This window comes from Eleutherodactylus coqui, chromosome 9, assembly GCF_035609145.1.
Source record: "Eleutherodactylus coqui strain aEleCoq1 chromosome 9, aEleCoq1.hap1, whole genome shotgun sequence".
Classification (NCBI taxonomy): Eukaryota; Metazoa; Chordata; class Amphibia; order Anura; family Eleutherodactylidae; genus Eleutherodactylus; species Eleutherodactylus coqui.
In genome coordinates this window covers 155,694,214-155,720,971 of record NC_089845.1, presented here as the reverse complement: position 1 = coordinate 155,720,971, position 26,758 = coordinate 155,694,214, and the positions used below count along the sequence as shown (strand labels likewise).

Sequence of the window (26,758 nt, the reverse complement as noted above, 5' to 3'; positions counted from 1 at the left end):
ATTTCGTCCCGAGTAATGAGAACCCGAGCATTTTGGTGCTCGCTCATCTCTAATGATAAGCTGAATATAAATGCAAAGTGTTAGTTTGTACATTGGCCAATGAACTTAAGTTGCAAGCCCCGGCAAGGCCCCTTGTATCTTGCAGTCCCTACACTAGCAAGACACATCTACTCTATAGAGGGCCCTAGGGGCCAACCTAGCGCAGACATAGCAAACAAACTCAGCAGACCAAACTGACACAAAATAAATGTACAAACAGACATGAACCGCAAGGCACAGATCACACAGCAAGCTGCAATAAAACACAGATAGCAGGTCACACAGCAAACTTCAACAGACAAGCATTCATGACAGCTCACCCTGAACACCATACAGAGACTGACCAAGAGCTGTGTTTATATGTGAGTACAGATCCAGGAGATTGGCTAGCAGGAGGTACCACACCCAGCCAGCTCAATCAATTAACCCTGTGAAGGCTGTGCTGCTTGGAAGCTTAGAACTACAGATCCCAGCAGCACACGTAACAGGTTATTGATGGCAAATTCAGCCAACGCTAAATAATTGACCAAGCGACTCTGACAATCACTAACGTACATATGTTCCATCTGCCCATTTGACTCCGGGTGGAAAGCAGAAGAAAACGACAACCCGATACTGAAACTCTTACAAAAAGCCCTCCAAAACCGGGCAACAAATTGGACTCCTCAGTCGGAAACAATATCCTTGGGGACCCCATGTAGGCGCACAACCTCCTTGATAAATATCGTGGCTAACTCAGGAGCAGACGGAAGCTTCTTGAGAGCAGTAAAATCCGCCATCTTGGAGAATCTGTTGATGACCACCAAAATGAGAGAGTACCACTGGGATGCGGGCAAGACGGTAATAAAATCCATCAACAGATGGGTCTGTGGCCTCTCTGGTGCGAGAAGAGGATGAAGCAGACCTTCTGGTCCTCTCCGTACACTCTTCCCTCGGGCACAAATAAGGCAAGACTTGACAAATTCCCTGACGTCCCGAGACATTTGTGGCCACCAATACAAATGACCACACAGCTCCAGGGTGCCTCGGACTCCTGGATGACCTGCTAAGACCAACGAATGAACCTCCTTCAATATGAGGAGGCGTAAGGCACGGGGAACAAATAACCTCCCCTCAGGGAGACCCTCAGGAATGGACTGCTGAGCTGCCAGGATTAAGGCAGAGGTGTCGGGCGTAAAGCGGCTACCACCACGCCTGGGCCCAGAATACTCTCCGGCTGAGGCTCCCCTACCTCAGGTACCCCGAAACTACGTGACAAAGAATCAGCTTTGACATTCTTCGACCCAGGCACATATGTGACTACGAAATTGAAGCGCGAAAAAAACAATGCCCATCTTGCCTGATGAGCGTTCAAGCACTTGGCGGACTCTAGATAAACCAAATTCTTATAGTCCGTGAGGACCGTAATAGTATGACGAGCGCCCTCTAAGACATGTCTCCATTCATCAGAAGCCCATTTTATGGCCAATAATTTCCTGTTGCCAATATCATACTTGCGTTCTGGATGATTAAACTTCCTGGAAAAGAACGCACAGGGCTGGAGACCAGGATGGCCAGGAGATTCCTGTGAGAAGACTGCCCCCACACCATGCTCAGAGGCATCCACTTTAATGATGAATGGGTGATCTAGATCCGGCTGGGCCAAAACCGGTGCTGTGGAAAAAGCCCTCTTGAGAAGTGTAAAGGCCTTCACAGCCTCCTGCGACCAGGAATCAACCTTTGCCCTCTTCTTGGTCAGATCAGTCAAAGGCTTGGCAACCACCAAAAAGTTCTTAATAAATTTCCAGTAAAAGTTTGCGAACCCCAAAAAGCGTTGTAACACCTTTAAGTTGGAAGGTCACACCCATTCGGTGATGGCCTTGACCTTGTCCGAGTCCATTCGGATGGCTGATGGAGAAATGACATATCCAAGAAAAGCAATCTCCTGTACCCCGAAAAGCCATTTCTCAAACTTAGCAAACAAATGATGGGCTCGAAGGCGGGAAAGCACTATCCACAAATGCTTGACATGGCTCTCCCAATCAGAAGAAAATATCAAAATGTCATCCAAATATACAACCATGAACGTGCCCAGAATGTCATGGAAAATGATTTTGGAAAATGAATGTCATGGATAAAACCTTGAAAAATAGCTGGCGCGTTACATAACTCGAATGGCATGACTAGACATTGAAAATGCCCCAAAGGAGTATTAAACGCCGTTTTCCATTCGTCTCCCTCTCTGATATGGATGAGATTATAGGCTCCCCGAAGATCGAGCTTGGAGAACCAACGGGCTTCTGCAACCTGGTTGAGGAGGTCAGGAATCAAGGGCAAAGAGTACTGATTCTTGACGGTTATCCTGTTCAAGGCTCTATAATCAACACAGGGCCAAAGGCCACCATCCTTCTTCTCCACAAAAAATAATCCTGCCCCTGTGGGTGATTCAGAGGGTCGTATATGTCCCTTGGTGAGACTTTCCATAATATACTCTTTCATTGCCTCGCATTCAGGGACTGTTACATTATATATTGCCCCCTTGGGGATCTTGCTCCCAGGAATGAGATCAATCTTGCAATCCCATTCACTGTGTGGAGGTAACGTCTCGGAAAGTTTTTTTGAAAACACGTCAGAAAAATCTTCAATATACAGAGGTAACCACTTTACCTTACACTCAGTGGAATGCACCTGGACAGAGACCAAATGCTCACTCCAACCTTGCCCCCACTGTACTAGTTCAGAGGCGTACCAATCAATCAGGGGATTGTGAAGCCGGAGCCAGGGTAACCCAAGGACTAAATCAACTGATAGACTCTCCATCACCAGAAAAGAACACACCTCAGAATGAAGTCCCCCCCGGCGGCTGTTTCTTGAGGCAGTTAGCCACCCGATGACCTGGACCTCCGCAATACAGGCATAACTGGTTCCTGAGCCTGAATTCCTTGCGTTCCCGTGAAGACATAGAGCCCACTTCCATTGACTCAACTTCGTGGGTAGCTGAGGTCCTGGACGGATTCTCGGACCAGTTCACGGGCAGTTCGGTCTGTGTCTTGCGTCGGGCCCTAAGATGACGGTCGGCCTTTACCGCAATAGTCATGGCCTGCTCTAACATCTTGGGTTCTGGGTGCGACAACAAGAAATCTTTTATGGACTCAGACAAACCAGTTAAAAACAAGTCTTTCAGAGTGCCGTCATTCCATCTAGATTCCACACAAAACTGACGAAACTGGGAACAGAATTCTTCAGCGGAACGTCTGCCCTGTCGCAGACTCAATAGCTTACTCACGGTGTACCCCACCCTATCTGGCTCGTCATAAATCTGCTGAAGGGCCATAAAAAAGGCATCTACCGATTGGCGAGAATGCGAGTCGGGAGGTGGCCAACTTTGAGGGTCGCCCCTCAAACGTAAGATAACAATGCCCACCCTCTGGTATTCAGAAGCCGACAAGTAGGAACGTAATTCAAAGTACAACCTGCAGGCTTCCCGGTCACCAGAAAAAACGTCAGATAGAGAAATCTTTGGTTCAGCCCCCGATACCTGGGCTACAGCAGTTGTGACTGCAGTGCTGGTAGCGGTCTGCTAATGTTTCTGGAGCTGGGTGGACAGGTCTTGCACCATACCCATCAAGACTTGCACTTGATTGGCCAGGGCAGCTACAGCCTGCATATCTGGGGTCAAGCAGGGTGGACGAAATGGGAGCCCAGCAGCAACATGGCCCATGTTTCTGTTAGGGACTGGCAGGGACAGATGGTCAGGGGATCCCTACGCCTGCCCTCTCCCATGACCCTACCTACTTGCCCCTCTGGGCTAAGCCCCAGGGTGACAAATGGGGCGATGGTCCCTGCGCTGCTCTAATGACAGGGACCCCAGGAAAAGAGGGACAGGGAGACCGTAGGTGAGCACCGAGTAACTGACAGGGCACAACAACAAACAAACCAGAGAGTAGTCAAGAACAAGTAGCAAGGTCAAACCGGGAAAACACGTGCGCAATACAGGAGGGAAAAACAGAGTCAGAGTCAAAAGCACAGCTGAGGTCATAAACACAAAGTTAGGTCAGATATATTGCAGGTGCAGGCAGACTAGGTCAAAACCAAACACTGGCACCAGTGTCTGGGCCAGCCAGGTCTATATACAGAACTCCCTGCCCAGAGGGCCGGGGCGAAGTTGCATGACACCTGCAGGGGATCATAAAGCCGCCTCCTGACGGTGGCGCGCACCAGCCCGAGTGCCGCCGACCGCCACGACCAACCACCAGAGTGGGGGAACCCCGGACAGAACTGCCAGGCCGGGCCCCCCCAGCACCTGGACGAGCACCCCGCACCAACCGGACCCTGGTGCCCCTAGTGGTAACCGCAAATCTAACAGTAAGCCTAACACAAAAATGAGCCCTAACCCTCCAGGCCATGCAAAATTCAATGCAGATGCTGCTGCTAGGAGCATTGAGAATTCTGCCAATCGGAAGCTAGGGGCATGACAGGGGTGTTCCTCCATGCAAGCCCTGTCAAACCCCTAGCTTCCGGTGGCATCAAGGTACAACAGTACCGTAATTTCCTTTATACAACCTGGCCACTCCATAAAACTCTTACCTAATATCCTGATACCCCTGACATGTAATCAATATGCAACCTGTCCCTCCATACATATCTGACCTAATATGGTGATACCCCCACATGTAATGTATATACAACCTGTCCCTCCATACATCTCTGACCTAATACCCTGATACCCCCACATGTAATATATATACAACCTGTCCCTCCATACATATCTGACCTAATATGGTGATACCCCCCACATGTAATGTATATACAACCTGTCCCTCCATACATATCTGACCTAATATGGTGATACCCCCACATGTAATGTATATACAACCTGTCCCTCCATACATATCTGACCTAATATGGTGATACCCCCACATGTAATGTATATACAACCTGTCCCTCCATACATATCTGACCTAATATGGTGATACCCTCACATGTAATGTATATACAACCTGTCTCTCCATACATCTCGTATCTAATATCCCCACACCTTCCACATGTAATCTATATAAGACTTTTTTACGAGATTAGACAGGACACACCAGGATCTCTCTTCAGGAAGTGGCTCATTTTATTTTGTGCGCACAGGCACTGGGGGATATCCAAAGCTCAGGGTCCTTATGCAAAGATATTCCCACAGCTTTTTACCAAGTGGGCTACCTTATTCACAATGTCATAACTATTGGTTAAGACTTCAAACAAAGAACAAGGAAGAGAAAATCTACTTTCACTTTTAGAAGAAGCAGGGGTGTTGGAATGTACCTTGGGCTGTCTCGGTATCCAATAATAAAAGTGTGAGTCAGATACATCCTGCCAATAGTAGTATTTTTTAAAAGAAAACATCTTAGTCAGGGTGCGGTCACACGAGCGCATAAACGGCGCGTTTTTGCGCCCAACCGTATAAACGTGACCATCTGAGGCATTGGTTTGCAATGTATTCGTTCACACAGGCGATTTTTCGGCGCGTAAAAACCGCAACCCGAAAAAAAAACGGACAAACGTGACTGAAATACGTGCCGGCGAGTATTCGCTGGCCGAAAAGACCGTTTGAAAAGTAGGAACAAACAAAAATACGCTTCTTTCCGGCGATTAAACGCTGCGCACGTGCGAACGTAAATACGCCTACGCTTGTGTGACCGCGCCCTCAGGCTGCATTCACACGAACGTATATCGGCTCGGTTTTCACGCCGAGCCGATATACGTTGTCTCTCTCTGCAGGCGGGGGGGAGGATGGAAGAGCCAGGAGCAGGAACAGAGCTCCCGCCCCCTCTCTGCCTCCTCTCCGCCCCTCTGCACTATTTGCAATGGGGAGAGGCGGAACAGGGGCGGGGCTAATTCTCGGAACTTAGCCCCGCCCCCGCCTCGCCTCTCCCCATTGCAAATAGTGCAGAGGGGTGGAGAGGAGGCAGAGAGGGGGCGGGAGCTCTGTTCCTGCTCCTGGCTCTTCCATGCTTCCCCCCTGCACACGAGGACAACGTATATCGGCTCGGTGTGAAAACCGAGCTGATATACGTTCGTGGGAATGCAGCCTTAACTACATTTTACATAAGAGGCAGAGAAGTTAATGAGACAAAAGTTAGTATGCAGTAGCTATAATATATAACCCATACCCTCCATACATCTCTGACCTAATACCCTGATACCCGCACATGTAATCTATATACAACCTGTCCCTCCATACATCTCTGACCGAATATCCTGATACCCCCACATGTAATCTATATACTACCTGTCCCTCCATACATCTCTGACTGAATATCCTGATCCCCCCACATGTAATCTATATACTACCTGTCCCTCCATACATCTCTGACCTAATATCCTGATACACCCCACATGTAATCTATATACAACCTGTCCCTCCATACATCTCTGACCGAATATCCTAATACCCCCACATGTAATCTATATACTACCTGTCCCTCCATACATCTCTGACCGAATATCCTGATCCCCCCACATGTAATCTATATACTACCTGTGCTCTCCATACATCTCTGACCTAATACCCTGATCCCCCCACATGTAATCTATATACAACCTGTCCCTCCATATGTCTCTGACCTAAAACCCTGATACCCCCACATGTAATCTATATACAACCTGTCCCTCCATACATCTCTGACCTAATACCCTGATACCCCCACATGTAATCTATATACGACCTGTCCCTCCATATGTCTCTGACCTAATACCCTGATACCCCCACATGTAATCTATATACAACCTGTCCCCTCCATACGTCTCTGACCTAATATACTGATACACCCACATGTAATCTACATACAACCTGTCCCTCCATACGTCTCTGACCTAATATACTGATACACCCACATGTAATCTACATACAACCTGTCCCCCCCATACATCTCTGATCTAATATCCTGGTACCTCACCCACATGCAATCTATATACAATCTGTCCCCTCCATACATCTCTGACCTAATATCCTGATACACCCCACATGTAATCTATATACAACCTGTCCCTCCATATGTCTCTGACCTAATACCCTGATACCCCCACATGTAATCTATATACGACCTGTCCCCTCCATACGTCTCTGACCTAATATACTGATACCCCCACATGTAATCTATATACAACCTGTCCCCCCATACATCCCTGACCTAATATCCTGATACCCCCCACACGTAATCTATATACAACCTGTCCCCCCCCCATACATCTCTGACCTAACATCCTGATACCCCCACATGTAATCTATATACTACCTGTCCCCTCCATACATCTCTGACCAAATATCTTGATACACCCCACATGTAATCTATATACAACTTGTCCCCTCCATACATCTCTGACCTAATATCCTGATACCCCCACATGCAATCTATATACTACCTGTCCCCCCCATACATCTCTGACCTAATATCTTGATGCACTCCACATGTAATCTATATGCAACCTACAGTACATCCTCCATGCTTCTCTGACCTAATTGCCCCATATCCCCACATATAATCTCCTATATACTACCTGTCGTTTCAATAAATCGCTGACCTAATATCCCAATACCTCTCTACATGTAATCTGTGTACAACCTGTCCCCTCCATTCACCTGTGATCTAACATCTCTATACCTTGCTACATATAACCTCTGATCATCACAGGACGTTTCTCCTTTCTCTCCCCTTGTCTGCTCTTAACACAGCCATCTGCATGTCCTTGCATTACACATAGAGCCTATTTATTTCACTATGTAATACTTAATTTCACCTGTGGGAGCGCTGCAGGTAAATTGAACACTTACTGCCAGCTTCCTCCACAGGTTACTGCTGATCACTGGTGGTCCTATCACGAGGACAACCTTGGATACGTTGATTACTGGGGGACACATCTAATATGATGGGATTGTATAAGGTGGTCAACCCCTTTATGGCCAAATAATACCATTAGATATTAAGGGGTTAGAAATAAAACCCCAGTCTGTGATTGCAGGTCCTTGTTGTGCTATCTAGGTGTTATGTTCCAGACTAATTAGCCCTTTACAAGTAGAACTAGCTAAGTGCAAGAGAGCAATATGTCTAACTGCCAGCACTGCTGAGCTCTTCTTCTCTGTGCTATAAGTGATGCCGCACTGATTTATATAGTCTGGTTGTGTCAGGGGTCACATGGCTGAAAGCTGCCCGGATTAAAATGTTCTATTTTTCCTTTTCTGGTTTATCTTGATTTCTGCCCATTTCCCAATGTAAAGATTTCCATAGGGAGTGCAGATGTATTCACACCCCGGTGCCTCCTCTGCCATATATAACTGGGCAGTGCAGGGTGTGATGGCGAGTCATGATAATTGCACATTAATATCATGTAATGATAGAGAACCTCTTATATAAATGACAATTACTCTTTTACAATGCTCAACATACGGGCGGATGGCCCTGGAGGCTTAGCACTGATTCTTCAGAAGGGTCAGAGCCCTCATAGCATTGGCCTTTCGTATCCTCTAGTAGTCTATATCGACTTTTCATAGGATGCTGCCTTTGATTGGCAACAATGGCATTCTTTTGTCACCCGATGTGTCCGAAAGGCGTGAAAGTGCCAAAGGTGCTTTTAGACAGAATGACTATCATTCAACAAATCGCTCAAACAAGTGAAAGTGAATGCCTTAGCCGAGTATCTAAAGATTCGGGGGCCGGCGGGGGGCGAGGAGCGGCAGGGGAGAGCGGGGAGGAATGGAGGGAAGATCTTTCTCTCCCCCCCCCCCCCCCCCCCGCTCTCCAACGCAACTCACCTGTCACCTGCGCCGGCCCCCAAATCTTTAGGGACGAGCAGGGAGATTTGGCTAAGGCACTACTCGCTCGAGTAATGTGCCTTAGCGAGTATACTCGCTCATCTCTACTTATAAGTCATTGCTCTCTTGGTTTACAGCTTTCTGTGTGAGTGGGATAGTAGAGACAGGGAAAGGCATTACGTCAAAAAGAACTGGCCAAACCGCGAAACCCTTCCTCCAGGACCTACAGATATTGCACACCCTCCACTGGTCGAGTCTGAAAATATTTACTTACCACCATTACATATTAAACTGGGATTCATGAAGGACTTTGTCAAGGCAATGGATGGAAATGCTGCTGGATTTGCCTATTTAAAGCAGATACTTCCTAGCATAAGCGATACGAAAATTAAAGAAGGCATTTGCGTTGGAACCCAGATCCGAGAATTGCTGCAGGATGGGAATTTTGAAGATCGCTTAAATGAAGTTGAAGCAGCAGCTTGGAATTCTTTAAGAAATATTTTCAAGAACTTCTTGGTTAATGAACTCTTGCTTTCCTACAAAGCACTGGGATGTCACACGTCTCTCAAGATCCATTCCCTCCATTCACATCTGGATTTCTTTCCGGACAATCTTGGTGCAGTTAGCGATGAGCATGGTGAGAGGTTTCATCAAGATATCGCAAGCATGGAGAAGCGGTACCAAGGCAAATGGAGTCCCAGAATGCTTGCTGATTACTGCTGGACACTGAAGAGGGACGGACCACAAGCAAAATATCGCAGAAAATCCTCCGTCACTTCATTTTAAGAAAATAAATAGATTTTTTCATGTTGGCCTATGTATTAAAATAAACATTTTCCTAAAATTTAGGTGGGTGTCACTCAGTCACCTTGCATGATAGAAAACAATGAAAAGTATATTTTAAATCACCCCAAAAAGTTACATTAAGACAACATATTGCTTCATTTGTGACAAAGAAATCCTGTTTTTTGTAGACCAGTGTAATCTGCTCATCTAAAAGGACCCCAAGTAAGTAATTTACCTTTAGGCTTTATTCACATGGGTGTTGTGACTTTCGTCCGCCCCCATTCACACAGCTGGGTGTGGCGTATCTACGCCGGAGCACGGAATCCCGTCGGCCGGGGGGAAGATACTTTAGCGATGCTAAACCCTCTTCCCCTCCCTCCCTTTCCCTCCCCATTGCCAGCTGATCATGGCAATAGAAACTCCCATAGAAGCCTATGGGAGCTGCCGGCAAAGAGAGGGGAAGGGACTTTATCGCTAGCCGCTGCTAAAGTTCTTCCCCTTTCTTCCCCTTGTCGGCAGCTCCCATAGGCTTCTATAGGAGTTGCCGGCTGATCACAGCCAAAAGATAGAACAAGAGCTATCTTTTCCAGCCCCGCGTAAAAGTGGCCACCGGAATCGGCAGCGTATGTGCTATCTTTTGCTCTTTTGCTCTATGCATTTTGATGCATATGCACAGCAGATTTCCCCCTTCAAATATGCTGTGAATCCGCATCAGAAACTGCATCAATATCCACTCCAATGGTGGCTCCATACATTGTGCAGTAGCCCAGATTGGTACTGTAGACTGAATTATATTGAATTGAATGGGACTCATCCTGCAATACCAATCCAGGTCACTGCACAATGTACGGAGCTGTCTGCTTCCTGGAACACCCCTGTTAAGCATAAACCTGCATATAATGTTTGCATTAAAGGCTATGGACTCCTTTGAGAAAGCCCTTTAAAGGGAACCTGTCATCACTTGTTTCTATATGAAACCCCATCCTGACGCTGTAGCTTTGCTAACTGCATTTGGCACGTTTTTGTCTGAATTGCTGGTGGATTGTGTAGCACAAAAATATGCTTTTATTCTACAACATACAAAATGTCACTCTGGGTGGTCCCAAGGGGACTTTTTACATAGGACAGAATTACACTGCAAGATGCAACCAAATCCGCAGCTGCGGAATGCCACACCAAAATCCACAGGTCTAGCTGCAGATTGATGCAGAATTGCAGGCAGGTTTTAAGCCATTTTCAATTCTGCATCACAACACGCAGGTAGCCTGCAGATTTGGGTGTGGAATTTACGGCGGCTTGTGGTGCGTCGTATGGACTATTCCGTCACATGTGAAAGGTCGCAAAGACTTCTCAAGTCACTGGTGTAGCCATCCCCAGTCCTGGTTGATTGTCAGCTCCTGGGATGGGTGGCATCAGCACTAGTAGCACTAAAATGCCGCACGTGCTCCGTTCAGCTTCCTGCATGTGTGCGCTCCGAGCACCTTGTACACGCTGGATCCCACACAACTTTGTGTCTCCATTGCACTGAGATGGATGGAACGCGCCTGGGATTTCGGCTCTGCTGGTGCTGATGTCACACAGACTGCGAGCCGTCAATCAACCAAAACTTGGCGTGGTTATAGCCATGACTCTGTGACTTGGGAAGCTTTACGACCTCCCAGGTGACTCTAGAGGGGCAATTTGCATGTCAGACTACAATAAAATTGCATTTTTGTCCTACACAACACACCAGCCATTTGGGCAAAAACATGAACTAGATGGAGGTATGTGTTTTCTCGCCCCTACATACTATGTTACTATGTATGTCTAGTGCAGTTAGTGAGAACTATAGTGTCATGATGGTGGCTTAATATCATAAAATGGGATGCTATTCTCTTTGAAGATGTTTTCAGAGATTAGCATGACAAGGGAATGGGATAAAATAAGCTGCAGTCACTCAGATGTTCCCTCCCTCCGGTCCGGCACAGGAACGCTGATCCCAGAACAAGCTGCAAGGGCCATTGTACATGTGACCACTCTGCCAGTCCCTGGTTGCAGTGGTGGTACTGCCATGAATGGCACATGACTGCTGCAGCTCCTTCGGGCCCGGAGCAGGGAGGACTGGGGCTCCTGCAGAGGAGAACGTCTGAGCTTTGGCTTATTTTTTTTTTATTCTAACTCATTCACTGAAACAACATTTTTTTTTCTTGGGAAACTGGAAAAAGTTCTCCAGCTTTCTAATATACTTTACTTAGGTTTCAGTTCTTCACCATTTTAAGATCTCTGTTTGCCGTTAGTGAATGAGAGCACTGAGGATTAGAATCAGAGGCAGCAGACATATATATTAATACATTGTACATAGCTGGTACTGTTCTCAGCTGAGTAGCAGATACAATTGTATCCTGTACAGACAATGCTCTGTGAGCTAAGTAGCCCGGACCCCAGACTCATACATTGTACATAGCCAGTCTTTCTCACAGCTGAGAAGCAGATACAGTTGTATCCAATGCAGACAATGATCTGTGAGCTAAGCAGCCCGGACTCCAGACTGGTACATTGTACATGACTAGTCTTGCTCACAGCTGAGAAGCAGATACAGTTGTATTCTGTACAGACAATGCTCTGTGAGCTAAACAGCCCAGACTCCAGACTGATGCATTGTACGTAGCTGGTACTGCTCACAGCTGAGAAGCAGATAAGAGTTTATCCAGTGTAGACAATGCTCTGTGAGCAAAGCAGCCCAGATCCCAGACTGATACATTGTATTTCTATACAGCTAGTCCTGCTCTCAGCTGAGAAGCAAATACAATTGTATCCAATGCAGATAATGCTCTGTGAGCTCATCAGCCTGGACTGCACACTGGTTCATTGTACACAGCTAGCCCTGCTCTTAGCTGAGAAAGGGATACAATTGTATCCAGAGTAGACAATGCTCTGTGAGCTAAACAGCCCAGACCCCAGACTGATACATTGTGTACCTACTCCTGCTCTAAGCTGAGAAGTAGATACAATTGTATCCAGTGTAGACAATGCTCTAGGAGCTAAGCAGCCCCGACTCCAGAATGATTCATTGTATACAGCTAATTCTGCTCTCAGCTGAGAAGTAGATACAATTTTATGAGGTACAGACAATGCTCTATGAGCTATACAGCCTGGACCCCAGACTGATACATTGTACATATCTACTGCTCTCTGCTGAGAAGTGATACATTTGTACCTACTTCATTTAATGATATTTAGCCCAATGTTCTCATTAATCCGTAATAGTAAACTAATTATGTATAATAATCTCATTATTAGTTTCACATCAGACAGGATGATGCTGACTCATCAAAATAATCTGGGTTGTAGTCGCACCCAAATGAGCAACACTCTTCATTGTTTTATTCAATTAGGTCATCTTCACATGAGCGGATTCGCTATTGTACGCGCCTCAGAGCAATGTGTTTGCGGGCTGAACGTTGCTTTTTTGCACGCAAATTGCCATATTTTACTGTACTTTTTATGCTTTTTATGACTGTTCTTTTGTACACGGGACACAAAGATGCATGGATTTAAATGATTAATTTGTCTAATTAGTTCCAGTTATGTTCTTTTTTGGCAGAATTACACGGTGCTGCACGTATCTCCGTTCTTATTGCGCACACATTTGTGCATCTCTATTGACTTCTATGAGGATCTTTGATGTACAAATATGCAGACAAATAGAACATGTTCTATTTTTTTTTTTTGTGCAGCCGAAATGCGCGTGAAAAATACGGAAATGTGTATGAACCCACTGAAATCAATGGGTTATATTCTCTGTGCGTGTGAAGCCGGATTCAGAGAGACACTCAAAGTTTTCCATTAGGGCTCTTTCATAAGGGCATAAGCATATTTCGCCTTCTCCCGCGTGTATTTGTGTACGCCGCATGTTTGTGCGCAGAGATATATACGCACAACTCGCATTGACTTTGTGCATAAATGCGCCATGAATATACTGATTTCCTGTGTTTCTAACATATATTTTAGCAAGACCATTGATTTCAATGGGCTCTTGTGTTGCGCAAATATGAAAAAATAGACCATGCTGCATATTTCTTAGTGCAACAGAATTGAGCGCTCAAAATACGCGCAACGCAAAGACGGCTGTGAGAACCCGATCTTACTGAAAACATTTGAAGAATTGGATGAAGGACCTCACCCTGCACAAAAAAGCAGAAGGATTGTATGGATACAATGGATGATAATGATGGTGATCAGGTATTCTCAGGTTGTTGTCATCTCCTCCTGATCAGCGCTGGGTCAGTGTACATTACAATGTATGCAGCGCTGCACAATCATCTGAGGAATCATCCACAAGAAGAAATAGATAGATAGATAGATAGATAGATAGATAGATAGATAGATAGATAGATAGATAGATAGATCGATAGATATGAGATAGATAGATAGATAGATATGAGATAGATAGATAGATAGATAGATAGATAGATAGATAGATAGATAGATAGATAGATAGATAGATAGATAGATAGATAGATAGATAGATATGATCAGACAGATAGATAGATTGAGGGAGAAGGACCTTGATAAAAGAGGTGACCAAGAACCCAACGGTAACTCTGGCTGAGCTCCAAAGATCCTGCAGATGGGGGAAACTTCCAGAAAGTCGGCAGCCTCCACCAATCTGGGCTTTATGGTAGAGCGGCCAGAAAAAAGCCTCCTCAGTAAAATACACATGAAAGCCCCCTGAAGTTACCACAAAGCATCTAAAGGACCCTCAGACTGCGAGAAACAAGATTCTCTGCTCTGATGAAACCAAGTTGGAATTTTTTTGGCATCAATTCTAAGCATTCTGTCTTGAGGAAACCAGGTGCCGCTCATCACCTGCCCAACACTATCCCTACAGGGAAGCCTGGTGGTGGAGCATCATGCTGGGGAGGAGTTGATGGAAAGCTGGATGGAGCAAAGTACAGAGATAATGAAAACCTGATCCAGAGTGCAAGGGAGCTCAGACTGGGCAGAAGGTTCACCTTCCAACAAGACAATGACCCTAAGCACACAGGCAAGACATCACAGGAGGTGCTTAGGGCCAACTCTGCAAATGTCCTGAGTGGCCCAGTCAGAGCCCAGACTTGAATCCAATTGAACAGCCCTAAAAAGGGCTGTCCACAGACGGTCCCATTCAACCGGACAGACCTAGAGAGGATGTACATTGAAAAATTGCAGAAAATTCCCAAATTCAGGTGTGCAAACCTCGTGGCATCATACCCAAGAAGACTGGAGGCTGTAATCAGGGCCATATTTACCATTAAGCACGGGAGGTCAAGCATCTAGAGCAGTGATGGCGAACCTTTTAGAGACCAAGTGCCCAAACTGCAACCCAAAACCCACTTATCTATCACAAAGTGCCAACAAGTCAGGGGGCGGGGCTTATCACGATGTATGATTTTACCCCGGTCATTCTAAAAAGGACAGGGCTGTTTCAAAATAGACGGTGCAAATTTTAACTGCTTTTTGGATGCAGAAATACTGCAGAATGTCCTCAGCGGAAATGTCTGTGGAAAATTCTGCAGCATTTCCGCATCCAAAAAGCAGTCAAAATCTGCACCCTGTCTATTTTGAAACAGCCCGGACCATTTCCACCACATGTAAACATACCCCAGCGGTAAAAGCGACACCCCAGCAATAATAGTGACATCTCACAGAGGCCCCCAGTATAATAGTGACCCCCCCCAGTGGCCCCCAGCAATAATAATAGTGACACACCCCAGCAGTAATATTAGTGACACCCCCAGCGGCCCCCCAGCAGTAATAATAGTGACACCCCCAGTGCCCCTCCAGCAGTAATAATAGTGACACCCCCCAGCAGTAATAATAGTGACACCCCCCAGTGGCCCCCAGCAATAATAATAGTGACACCCCCCCAGCAGCCCCCAGCATTAATAATAGTGACACCCCCCCCCCCAGCAGCCCCCAGCAGTAATAATAGTGACACCCCCTCAGCAGTAATAATAGTGACACCCCCACCCCCCCCAGTTGCCCCCCCAGCAGTAATAATAGTGACAGCCCCCAGCAGTAATAATAGTGACAGCCTCCAGCAGTAATAATGCAGCCCCCAGCGGTCCCCCAGCAGTAATAATGCCCCTCCCTCAGCGGTCTCCCAGCAGTAATAATCCCCCCCCCAGTGGTCCCCCAGCAGTAATAATGCGACCCCCCAGCAGTCATAATTCCACCCCCAGTGGTCCCCCAACAGTAATAATGCCCCCCAGTGGTCCCCCAACAATAATAATGCCCCTCCAGTGGTCCCCTAGCAGTAATAATAGTGACACCCCCACCCTCCCAGCGGCCCCGCAGCAATAATAATAGTGACAGCCCCCAGCAGTAATAATAGTGACAGCCTCCAGCAGTAATAATGCAGCCCCCAGCGGTCCCCCAGCAGTAATAATGCCCCTCCCTCAGCGGTCTCCCAGCAGTAATAATCCCCCCCCCCCCCAGTGGTCCCCCAGCAGTAATAATGCGACCCCCCAACAGTCATAATTCAACCCCCAGTGGTCCCCCAACAGTAATAATGCCCCCCAGTGGTCCCCCAACAATAATAATGCCCCTCCAGTGGTCCCCTAGCAGTAATAATAGTGACACCCCCACCCTCCCAGCGGCCCCGCAGCAATAATAATAGTGACAGCCCCCAGCAGTAATAATGGCCCCCCAGCAGTAATAATAGTGACAGCCCCCGACAGTAATAATGCCACCCCCCATACTTACCCCTCCTTCTCGTGGAAGCGCCGCTCCTCTTCTGACTGATTGCTGGTGCACACTGACGTCAGTGTGCTGCCGGATGCCTCCTCCCCCTGTTCTCGCGGAACCAAGTAGGAGACGTCGGGGGACGGGGGAGGAGGATCCCGGCTGCATACTGACGTCACAGTGTGTGTCGGGATAAGTGCAGATAGCAGCGCTGATGGCAGCGAGCTTATGAGTGAATGCCAGCAGGGGTGCCGCGGCCCCTGCAGGCATTCACTAATGTGGTGAGCGGCCAACGGTAACGCGTGCCAGCAGGGAGGGCCCTGCGTGCTGCCTCTGTCACGAGTGCCATAGGTTCACCACCACTGGTCTAGAGCTTCCATTTCTGGACTGGCAGCCCCAAAAGCTACTGGGGAGTTAGTTTTTTTTTCAACTTCTCGGGAGCAGCTCCTTGTCATCCTGTGGACTGGGAGGTGGGGGAGCTGAGAACTGTTCAAGTATTACGGAGATGCTGTTAAATTCTTCTTCTGTCCCCATTCCTATTTTCAGGACTGAGCCAACGCTGCTTCACCAATTGGTGGAGTGCCAGTTGATCTTCTGCTCCATTTATCAGAGGTACAAGTGCCAGTCAAACGGATCCTCTGGAGTCTGCAGGGGAAGCACGTGACATAGGGTAGAGTTGGACTAGAGCTGCCTCACTTCCAGTACCAGGGTACATGACTCACTTATCCAGCTGGTTTCTAAGTGCTGCTGGCTGACAGTTCTCCAACCCTGCTGTCATCTAAGGATAGATTAATCCTTGTCCAGTCCTTGCTTGTCTGCCAGTTGTCTTCCATTGGATGGCGGAGGGGAGATCAGCAGCGGTGAACAGCACAGTAGGGGTAAACTTTCAGGCAGTAGTCAATCAGCTAGGGCATCACTGACTTGAAAGAGGGGGTGAGGGGGTGAAATTAAAGGGGTTGTACTAGAAAACACTTTAATCATCTATCCATATTTTAGGTGCTAAAAGTCTGATGGTTGGGGTTCTCACTGCTGAGACCCTCACCTATCCAAAAAATAGGGGTCCCATTTGTCTCCTCCTCCTTACTGCAGGCTTACTGCACCCTCCGCAGTGAGGAGGAGATTGAATGGAGCAGCGGTTGAGCATCTTCAGTGCAACTCCATTCCTTGTCAATGGAGTGCCGGAGATAGCTGAGCTCAGCCATTGCTCCATTCAGTCTGACGTCATGGCTGGTTGGGGCAGGGAGTCTCCAGAGACAGAAAAGACTCCCATTCTTGGGATCGATGGTGGCCTAAGCAGTGAGACCCCACCGATCAGACTTTTATAACCTGCCCTATGTATAGGTGATAAAAATGTTTCCTGATACTACCCCTTTAAGGCAGTATTCACTCAGTGTGGCTGAGCTGCAGTCAAAACCATACCAAAAATAGCACTGGGAAAAAGAAACAGTGTATTAGCAGTGCATCTTGATGCTGTTGCAGTTTTATATTAAACTCCAAGAGAAACCAAGTGATCTTGTAGATATGATACCTTTTAATGGCCAACAAAAATACATCATGTTATAGTGAGCTTTCAAACCTACTTAGGATTCTGGAAGAACCCTAAGAGTAGGTTTGAAAGCTCACTATAACATCATGTATTTTTGTTAGCCATTAAAAGGTATCATATAGGTATATATATATATAGCTATATATCATATAGGTATAGGTAAAGGTTAGAGATGAGCGAACGTGCTCGGCCACGCCCCTTTTTCGCCCGAATACCGCGATTTTCGAGTACTTCACTACTCGGGTGAAAAGTACTCGGGTGCGCCGGGGGGCGAGGAGAGGCGTGGCTGCGTGGGGGGTAGCAGCAGGGAACAGGGGGGAGCCCTCTCTCTCTCCCTCTCCCCCCCACTCCCTGCTGCAATCCCCCGCGCCGCCACGGCGACCCCCGAATTTTTTCGCCCGAGTACGGAAGTACTCGAAAATCGCGGTATTCGGGTGAAAAAGGGGCGTGGCCGAGCACGTTCGCTCATCTCTAGTAAAGGTATAAATATATATATATATATATATATATATATATATATATATATATATATATATATATATATATACCTATACCTCTTCGGATCTATTCCATTTAAGCCTAAGGAAGAACTCTGAACAGGTTTGAAAGCTCGCTATAACATCATGTATTTTTGTTAGCCATTAAAAGGTATCATATCTACAAGATTACTTGGTTTCTCTTACTGTGAACAAATCATATTTCGCTCTACTGGCTAACACCTTACCAAACGTTTTTTAGTTAAACCACTGAGAATCCCACCAAAATGCACACAGTTTTCACAATGCACTTTTTGATGCAGCTTTGCCTGCACCTGAGCTGCACTGTCTGAACACACTCTAAAGATTAACTATCAGTGGGCTCATCAAGAAGGAAGGGACGACATGCTGCTGCAGACTATAAAGTAAGACTGTTAGGTTGTGCTGGCTGGGATCTGTTGTACCACATAGGTTTCTAGCAGCACAACCACACAGGTGTGGAGTAATTAATCTGGCTGGTTGTGGTGATCTCCTGCTAGCCAGTCCCCTTGGTCTTTGCTCACATATAAACCCAGCTCCTGGCAGCGTCTGTCTGGTGTCCAGAGTTAGCAGTCATGTATCCTTGTCTATTGCAGCTTGCTGTGTGTTTGACTTTGCTTTGCCCTGCTGTGTTGTCTGCCTTTTCTGGGCTAGGGTGTCCCTTAGTTTCCTCTAGTAGATGTCTCTTGCTAGTGTAGGAACCGCAAGACACGAGGAGCTTTGTCATGGCCTTGCAGCTTAAGTTCATTGGCCAATCAACGAACCAATACCTTGTACTTTTATAGCTATAACATCTGCTTATGTGTACTAGTTTGCAAGGTGAGTGTTTTGGTCATTTGTCAGTCCTATGTTATGTCTGTCCATCAGTCCAGTCCGCAGTATGTAGTTCTCTGTCCAGTTGGTGTTTCCGTCACCGCGTCCAGTCTGAATTCCGTCTTAGGTTTCCTTGTTTGTGATATCCCCGTCTTTGGGCACGTTCGTGTGGGCTTTGTGCTTATTTGCCCACAAGAACGTTACATAATGCACCCCCTGTTGTAACTGGGGGGCATTATGTTGCTATGGATTATGTTGTTTGTCGCATTATGTTGACATGCAGTATGTTAGTATGCATTTTTACGTTGCATGCTATGTTGATATGTTGCATGCAGTTGTTGGAGTGAGTTTCCCTGTATTTCCCCGCAGATGGTTTGGACACCTGCTGTTCCTCCTCTCCTGGCATTCTGGGGTGATGCACCTGGTAGTTTGTGGTACGGTGACCACACAGGTACATTTCACTCGCATGTTTCTCCCTCCCCTTAGCAGGTGCGGCCTCCAAACATCTGATTTCTTGTATAGGCTAGGTGATGCCGACTATGTTTTCCCTTCCCTTGTAACTGTACAAGGGAAGGGAAAATGTACACTGGTGTGTAGTGGCTCCATATAGCTTAGGTGGCATGCATAATGTGGTATGTATCTGTTATGTTGGTCTCTGTCTGATCCACCCGTCCACTGGTGTTTGGACGCCCGGTTCCTGTTCCTGTATGTCTACCCGTCCATTGGTAGACAGACGCCCGATCTGAGTCCTGTCTCCTTAGTCCGTTGGTAGGCAGACTGTAGGGCACTGTCTATCTGTCTGTTCCGCCAGATCCGTAACCTGTCCCCTAGTCTGTTGGTAGGTCGATGTTAGGTCTTTGTTTGGTCTGTTTTGCCTTGTTTTTGTTCTGCTGTCAGTTTCCGCCTGATTCCATTTACCTCCCTTTCAGGGATGTTGAGGGCCAAGGTTCCAGCGTGGGGCCGCCTTTATTGAGGCGATTGCCCCGCCTATTAAGAAGGGAGCTGCCATCCTTCCAGCAGCCTAGGGTCAGTCTGATTCTGAGTTCCAGCTCTATCCGTTACCTGTCCTGCATTTTGCAGTCTGAATTCTGTCCCGGTGTCCGTCCTGTGGCGAGGTGCGTCCAGCGGATATAATAAATGACCAGCCTAACTATTTGCTGCAGACTCCTGTATGTACCTGAGCTTTTTCCCTTCTCCTGCTGACTGGCTGGCATCTGCATCAGGCCTGTATGGATAAGTCCTGTGCACGCTATGTCAGTAGGGAGGGTGGCCATGTTTTCCCATCTGGCTACGTGCCATTAAGTGTTACGTTTGCTTCCTCCTTGACAGGATTTGCTGTGTGTTTGCATCAGGCCCGTCGGATAAGTCCTGTGCTATGCTTATCCTGGTTGTGACAAGTTTTCAGCAGTACTAGGCATTTGGGTAAGTCCTGTACTGCGTGGGTGTCTTTTGGAGGAGTTGCATAATTTAACCCCTTCCCTCCATATGACGTAAGGGTGCGTCATGGAAGCGGGGTACTTCCCGCAACTGGACGTACCCTTACGTCATGTGGATAGCACGGGATCATTAGAGATCTCACGCTATCCGGCAGTGGTAGCTGGCTGTCACTGATAGCTGGCCTCCCGCTGCAACAGCAAGGGGTGCATCAGAGATGCGTCCCCGCTGTTATCCCCTTCCCTGCCGTGATCTATGTAGATCGCGGCATGGGAAGGGTTCACAGAGGAAGCGCACTCCCTCTGTGAAGTTATCAGGCTCTTGCAATATAATCACAGAGAGCCTGGCTGGTTGCAATGGTAACAAGACGCCACCTACGGGCGTCCTGTATTACCACTGCCTTTGATCGCTGTAATAAGCGATAAGACATTGCAGGAGAGAAGTCCTGCAATGCCTTATTATAGCGATCATAGGTGTTATGGTGTAAGTCCCCCACAGGGACACAAGTGGTGTAAAAAAAGAAAAAAGATCAAAAGAATGTACAAAAAGTAAAAATTTAAAAATATGTAAAAACTTTTTGGGGGCTTTTTCTCACATTAGCATAAAAAAATAAAAATCCCACATAGTTGGTATTGTCATGTCTGTAACGACATGCTTTTTATCCTGCACGGCAAAAAGCGTAAAAAAAATGCTTAAAAACTGAAACAAAATGCTAATTTTTAGCATTTTGCCTCCCAAAAAACGCAATAAAAGTGATCAAAAAATACATATATACCCCAAAAGGGTACCAATAAAAACTACAGCTCGTCTCACAAAAAATAAGCCCTCAAAGAGCTCCGTCCATGGAAAAATAAAAAAGTTATAGGACTTTGAATGCAGCGATTTAGAAAAAAAAAGATTTACAAAAAAGGGGTTTTTTACAGAGAAGTGGAAAAACCTAAAAAAAGTATAAGAATGTTGGTATCGTTGTAACCGTACCGGTCCACAGAAAAAATGGATTCTGTCATTTATGCTGCATAATTAACGCTTTAAAAAAAATCTATGTCAGAATTGATGCGTTTTCTCTCCCTGTAATCACTGAGACGGAAGGTTCCTGCCTTTCACTGAATTAATCACTGTAGGGAACCCACTAATTTTACATTTATTTTTAGCTTAAAACATAGCCTTTATTAAATTTCAAAGGTAAAAGATCCCAAACATATAAACACTACTACCAAAATAAGACAAATATCCTTGGCACTTCTATTCCCTTCTGTAACCTATAGACATTGGATTGGTCAGCAACCAGGACCAGATATAAATTCCTAATGGTGACTCTATGTGGTGAACTCACCACTATGTCATCCCTTGATAGTTAGGATAGATGGAGATAGGGCAAATGGTACCGGCCTGTTTGCCCTGTGTCAAATGCCTAGTCAGTAGCTAATTGGCACTGACGTTGTGGGTATTACCACTCTGGGGAAATAGGCCAGGGATGGACAAATTATTTTCTGGACTGGTTTTATTCAAAAGATGCTTCATCAACTGCAAGATGTATACCGACAGCGGGGGATGATCGCATGATATCCCAAATCACCACCCTCTGTGGCCACTGGGTACCAACCTGTTATGGCAATAGCCACAGTACGTTATTCTCTAGGATCGATGATAGTGTAGATAAATGATAGTGTAGGGGTCATATTTTATTGACCCTAATGTATTGTATTTTTTAGAAGGGATCGACGCGTTTCTTTAGCCCGATGTTTCAATTGGGCTAATTCATCAGGATCCAAGACTTTATCAATACACAATAAATCAATTGTTCCATTTATATATCAGGAATATGCAGTAAGAACAGTGAATTAACCCCGCGAGGAGTCAGCAAATTTTACAGGGGTATAGGTTAACTGATTTAAGGCAGTCTATGAATAAGATATGCTGCCTGCTTATCAGATACATCCCACTGGAAGCTATCACTGTTTATTACCGTGGCTTGGGTCCATGCCCTGTATGCGCCTCTAGAGAGTTGTGCTACATGGACATTATCCCATGCTTTTTACACCCCTGTATAGAGACCGCTTGAGCCCCAGTAACTTATGTGGGGCTTGCTCCAAGATAGATTACAGCAAAACCCCTGCTGTGATTGAGATAGCCTAGCAATATCCCTGTTGTCCCTGATTCTGTTAGATTTGCTGATGTGCTTATAACAGTCAATCTAGCGGACAAGTTACAGTGTAAATGCCTAAAACTTATGCTGGCTAATCCATGTGCTCCAGAGCGCGGCATAGTACGTCCTTATGCCCGCTCTGACAGTCCTGGTATGCCGGTTTAAAACTGCCGTATATGTAGGGAAGATCCCTCCCCTAGCTGTCAGTGACTCACCTCCCTCCGTTCCAATCGGTGTGCTCCCCGAGGGCATATTACCAAAGGAGGCCTGAGTTCTCCGGCGCGGCCGATTCAGCCAATCAGCTGGCTGGAATCGGCACCACGTGGCACAGCGGCGTGCCCGCGCATTGCCGTGCACAGGATTGTGCTTTGCCCGCGCTTTCACGTGCTCAGTGCCTTGCCCGCGGTTTACATGCACTCGTGTGCACACAGGATTGTGCTTTGCCCGCGCTTTCACGTGCTCAGTGCCTTGCCCGCGGTTTACATGCACTCGTGTGTGTGCACAGACAGTTAATGATTTGGCAGGTATTTTTTGTGCTTTTGCCAAAGGTGATTATTTCTTTTGCGCAAGTGGATTTGCCAGCGGACGTTTTACACAGGACTACTAAAAGCCAAGGTAAGCTGCTGCATCTGCTCATTTAATTGCGCTCTTACTTCCCCTGCGCGCATTGGCGGAGAGGCGGCCAATTCTGCATGCCGCTGCATTGTCCACGAGCGCGATCCCCATCATGCCGCTGCATTGTCTCCGCGATCCCCAGCATGCCGCTGCATGCATTGTCGCCGCTGCATTGTCCACGAGCGCCATCCCCAGCATGCCGCTGCATGCATTGTCGCCGCTGCATTGTCCACGAGCGCCAGCCCCAGCATGCCGCTGCATTGTCGCCGCGATCCCCATATGCACGCCGTGCGGCCTATTCACACGCCGTGCGGCCTGCATATTACCAAAGGAGGCCGCAGTTCTCCGGCACGGCCGATTCAGCCAATCAGCTGGCTGGAATCGGCACCACGTGACACAGCGGCGTGCCCGCGCATTGCCGTGCACGATGAGCTGTGCCCGCGCGTCACGTGGGCTGTGACGTCACCGAGCCTTGCATTTGTCCGCGGATTTTGAACAGTATTGATCTACGGAGGAAGCAAGCTGATGGTTGGAGCCTTTTCCCCAATTTACAAGATGGGAGAGTAAGATTTGTGCGCTACGTGTGGTGAGTACCCACCTGAGATTTGTGCGCTGTGCGCTACGTGTGGAGACGCGGTCACCTGAGATCTGTGCGCTACGTGTGGAGACGCGGTCACCTGAGATCTGTGCGCTTTGCTGTGCGCTACGTGTGGAGACGCGGTCACCTGAGATTTGTGCGCTGTGCGCTACGTGTGAAGACGCGGTCACCTGAGATTAATGCGCCGTGCGCTACGGGTGGAGACGTGGTCACCTGAGATTTGTGCGCTGTGCGCTGCTACGTGTGGAGACAACACCCAAGATTTGTGTGCTACATGTGGTGAGTACGTCACCTGAGATTTGCATGACGCCACCTGACGCAACCTGTCTTTTTTTGCAGATTTGTGCGCCTTATTGCAAAATTACGTGTGGAGAGGATCCTGACGTTTGGACGCGTTTCGAGAAGAATTTCGCTTCGCTCGGACACCATCTGACATCACTCAGCGAGGTAAGCTGCTGCATCTGCCCAAATTTTCATCGCATGCATCTGCTCATATGTGCATATTTGCTGGTTTTTGCTTGCATGTGGTGATATGCTCTCCGTTTTCCACAGGACGACTCGTGTGGAGAGGAACCAGACATTTGGCTGCGTTTTGTACAACGTACGGAACCGGAGATTGGCGTTTTAGGTGCTGATCTCACATTTGCCACCCGCCTTTTGGAGAGGACGACTCTTCTGGAGAGGAATTTCGCTTTGCTAGGACACCACCTGACGTCACTCGGCGAGGTAAGCAGCTGCTGCATCTGCCAAATTTTTCATTGCTTGCATCTGCTCATATGTACATGCAGGCATGTGTGTGTACATGCAGGTATGTGTGTGTACATGCAGGCATGCGTGTGTACATGCCTGCATGTGTGTGTGCGTTCGTTCGTGTATGTGTACATGCATGCGTACGTGCGTACATGCATGTATGTATGCATGTATTTATGTATGCATGCATACATGTATACATGCATGCATGTATACATGCATGTATGTATACATGCATGTATGTATAGATGCATGCATGTATGCATGCATGTATAGGTGCATGTATGCATGTGTAGGTGCATGTATGCATGTGTAGACGCATGCACGTGTAGACGCATGCATGCGTAGACACATGCATGTATGCATAGACGCATGTATGCATGCCTAGACGCATGCATGCATAGTGCATGCATGTATGCATAGGCGCATGCACAGATGCATGCATGCACAGACACATGCATGCACAGACGCACGCATGCACAGACGCACGCACGCATGCATGTATAATTATTCTGATCTGGTTGGGGGAGTAGTGGTCATTGTAAGTGGGTTGAGCGGATCTAGGAATCAGTAATAATGGTGGGATGTGACTGTTAACCTGCTGATTTCTCGTCATTTCCTGCAGATCTGACGTCCTTGAGAACGGGAAGGCTGGCGGACAGTGAAGAGACCCTTGACGTTCAGCAATCTTGAAACCCTTCTTTTTATGAACTGTTTTTTCCCAGTGACTCCCTTTTTTTTTTTAATACGTTTTTTTTTTTTTAAAGAATTATGACGCAGGATCCTGAAAAACTGTGCAATATTTTACTGCAATGCAGTAAACAGAAAAGACCCATAAACACAGCCGCCTTTGGTCTATATCACGGAATGAACCTTGTTGTAACATCCACACTAGCAATAAATTATAAAATCTGAATTGGGTGGAGTCTGTCGTGTTTTGACTATACGTTGCAGTTGGTGGTGTGCCTGTCCTGCTCCTGATGCAGTTGGCGGTGTGCCCTGTCCTGCTCCTGATGCAGTTGGTGGTGTGCCCTGTCCTGCTCCTGATGCAGTTGGCGGTGTCTGTTATGTGGCATGTGTATGACTCCTGTTCTGAGGTGTGGCTCCTTGGATCTGCTAGGGCCCAGTTCTTAAAGGGGTTGTCCCGCGAAACAAAGTGGGGGTATACACTTCTGTATGGCCATATTAATGCACTTTGTAATATACATCGTGCATTAATTATGAGCCATACAGAAGTTATTCACTTACCTGTTCCGTTGCTGGCGTCCTCGTCTCCACGGTGCCGTCTAATCTTCAGCGTCTAATCGCCCGATTAGACGCGCTTGCGCAGTCCGGTCTTCTTCTTTTCTGAATGGGGCCGTTCGTGCTGGAGAGCGGCTCCTCGTAGCTCCGCCCCGTCACGTGCCGATTCCAGCCAATCAGGAGGCTGTAATCGGCAATGGACCGCACAGAAGACCTGCGGTCCACTGAGGGTGAAGATCACGGCGGCCATCTTCTCAAGGTAAGTAAGAAGTCACCGGAGCGCGGGGATTCAGGTAAGCACTATCCTTTTTTTTTTTTTAACCCCTGCATCGGGCTTGTCTCGCGCCGAACGAGGGGGCTATTGAAAAAAAAAAAAACCCGTTTCGGCGCGGGACAACCACTTTAAGATCGCTGGGCCGCCCTCCTACTGGCCTGATGTCCCCGCTTAGGTCGGGCCACTGTCATCCTCCCTGTAGCACAGGCTTGGTTGCCTGGATTCTGTGTGACTCTCCTGTGTTTCCTGTGTGCGTGTATACTACTAGACTACCACTCCTTCGGTCACGATCGTGTGGGCCCTCTGCTTAATCTGCTCACACGATTGTAACAGTCTGTTCAGAAAGCCACTGACTACTCCTTTCATTGTGGGCCCAGTTCTGCAAACACATAAGATTAGGGGCACAATGTGTATACTTGTGAACACGAGACAAACAGGGATATCCATTGCGGAGGTTCAAGCCTCCTTTTCATGAGAAAAAAAAAAAAGGAAATGTCTTGAAAAGGACATATTTTCTAA

At 47.2% G+C, this 26,758-nt stretch overlaps 1 long non-coding RNA gene across 1 annotated transcript; it reads left to right on the top strand.

Annotated features, from left to right (window-relative positions):
- Positions 1–23,670: 23,670 nt before the first annotated feature.
- On the top strand, positions 23,671–25,639 carry LOC136578877 (uncharacterized). The gene is made up of 4 exons (XR_010786673.1): positions 23,671–23,961; positions 24,313–24,420; positions 24,526–24,699; positions 25,349–25,639. It is a non-coding gene; the product is annotated as an uncharacterized lncRNA (long non-coding RNA).
- Positions 25,640–26,758: the final 1,119 nt, after the last annotated feature.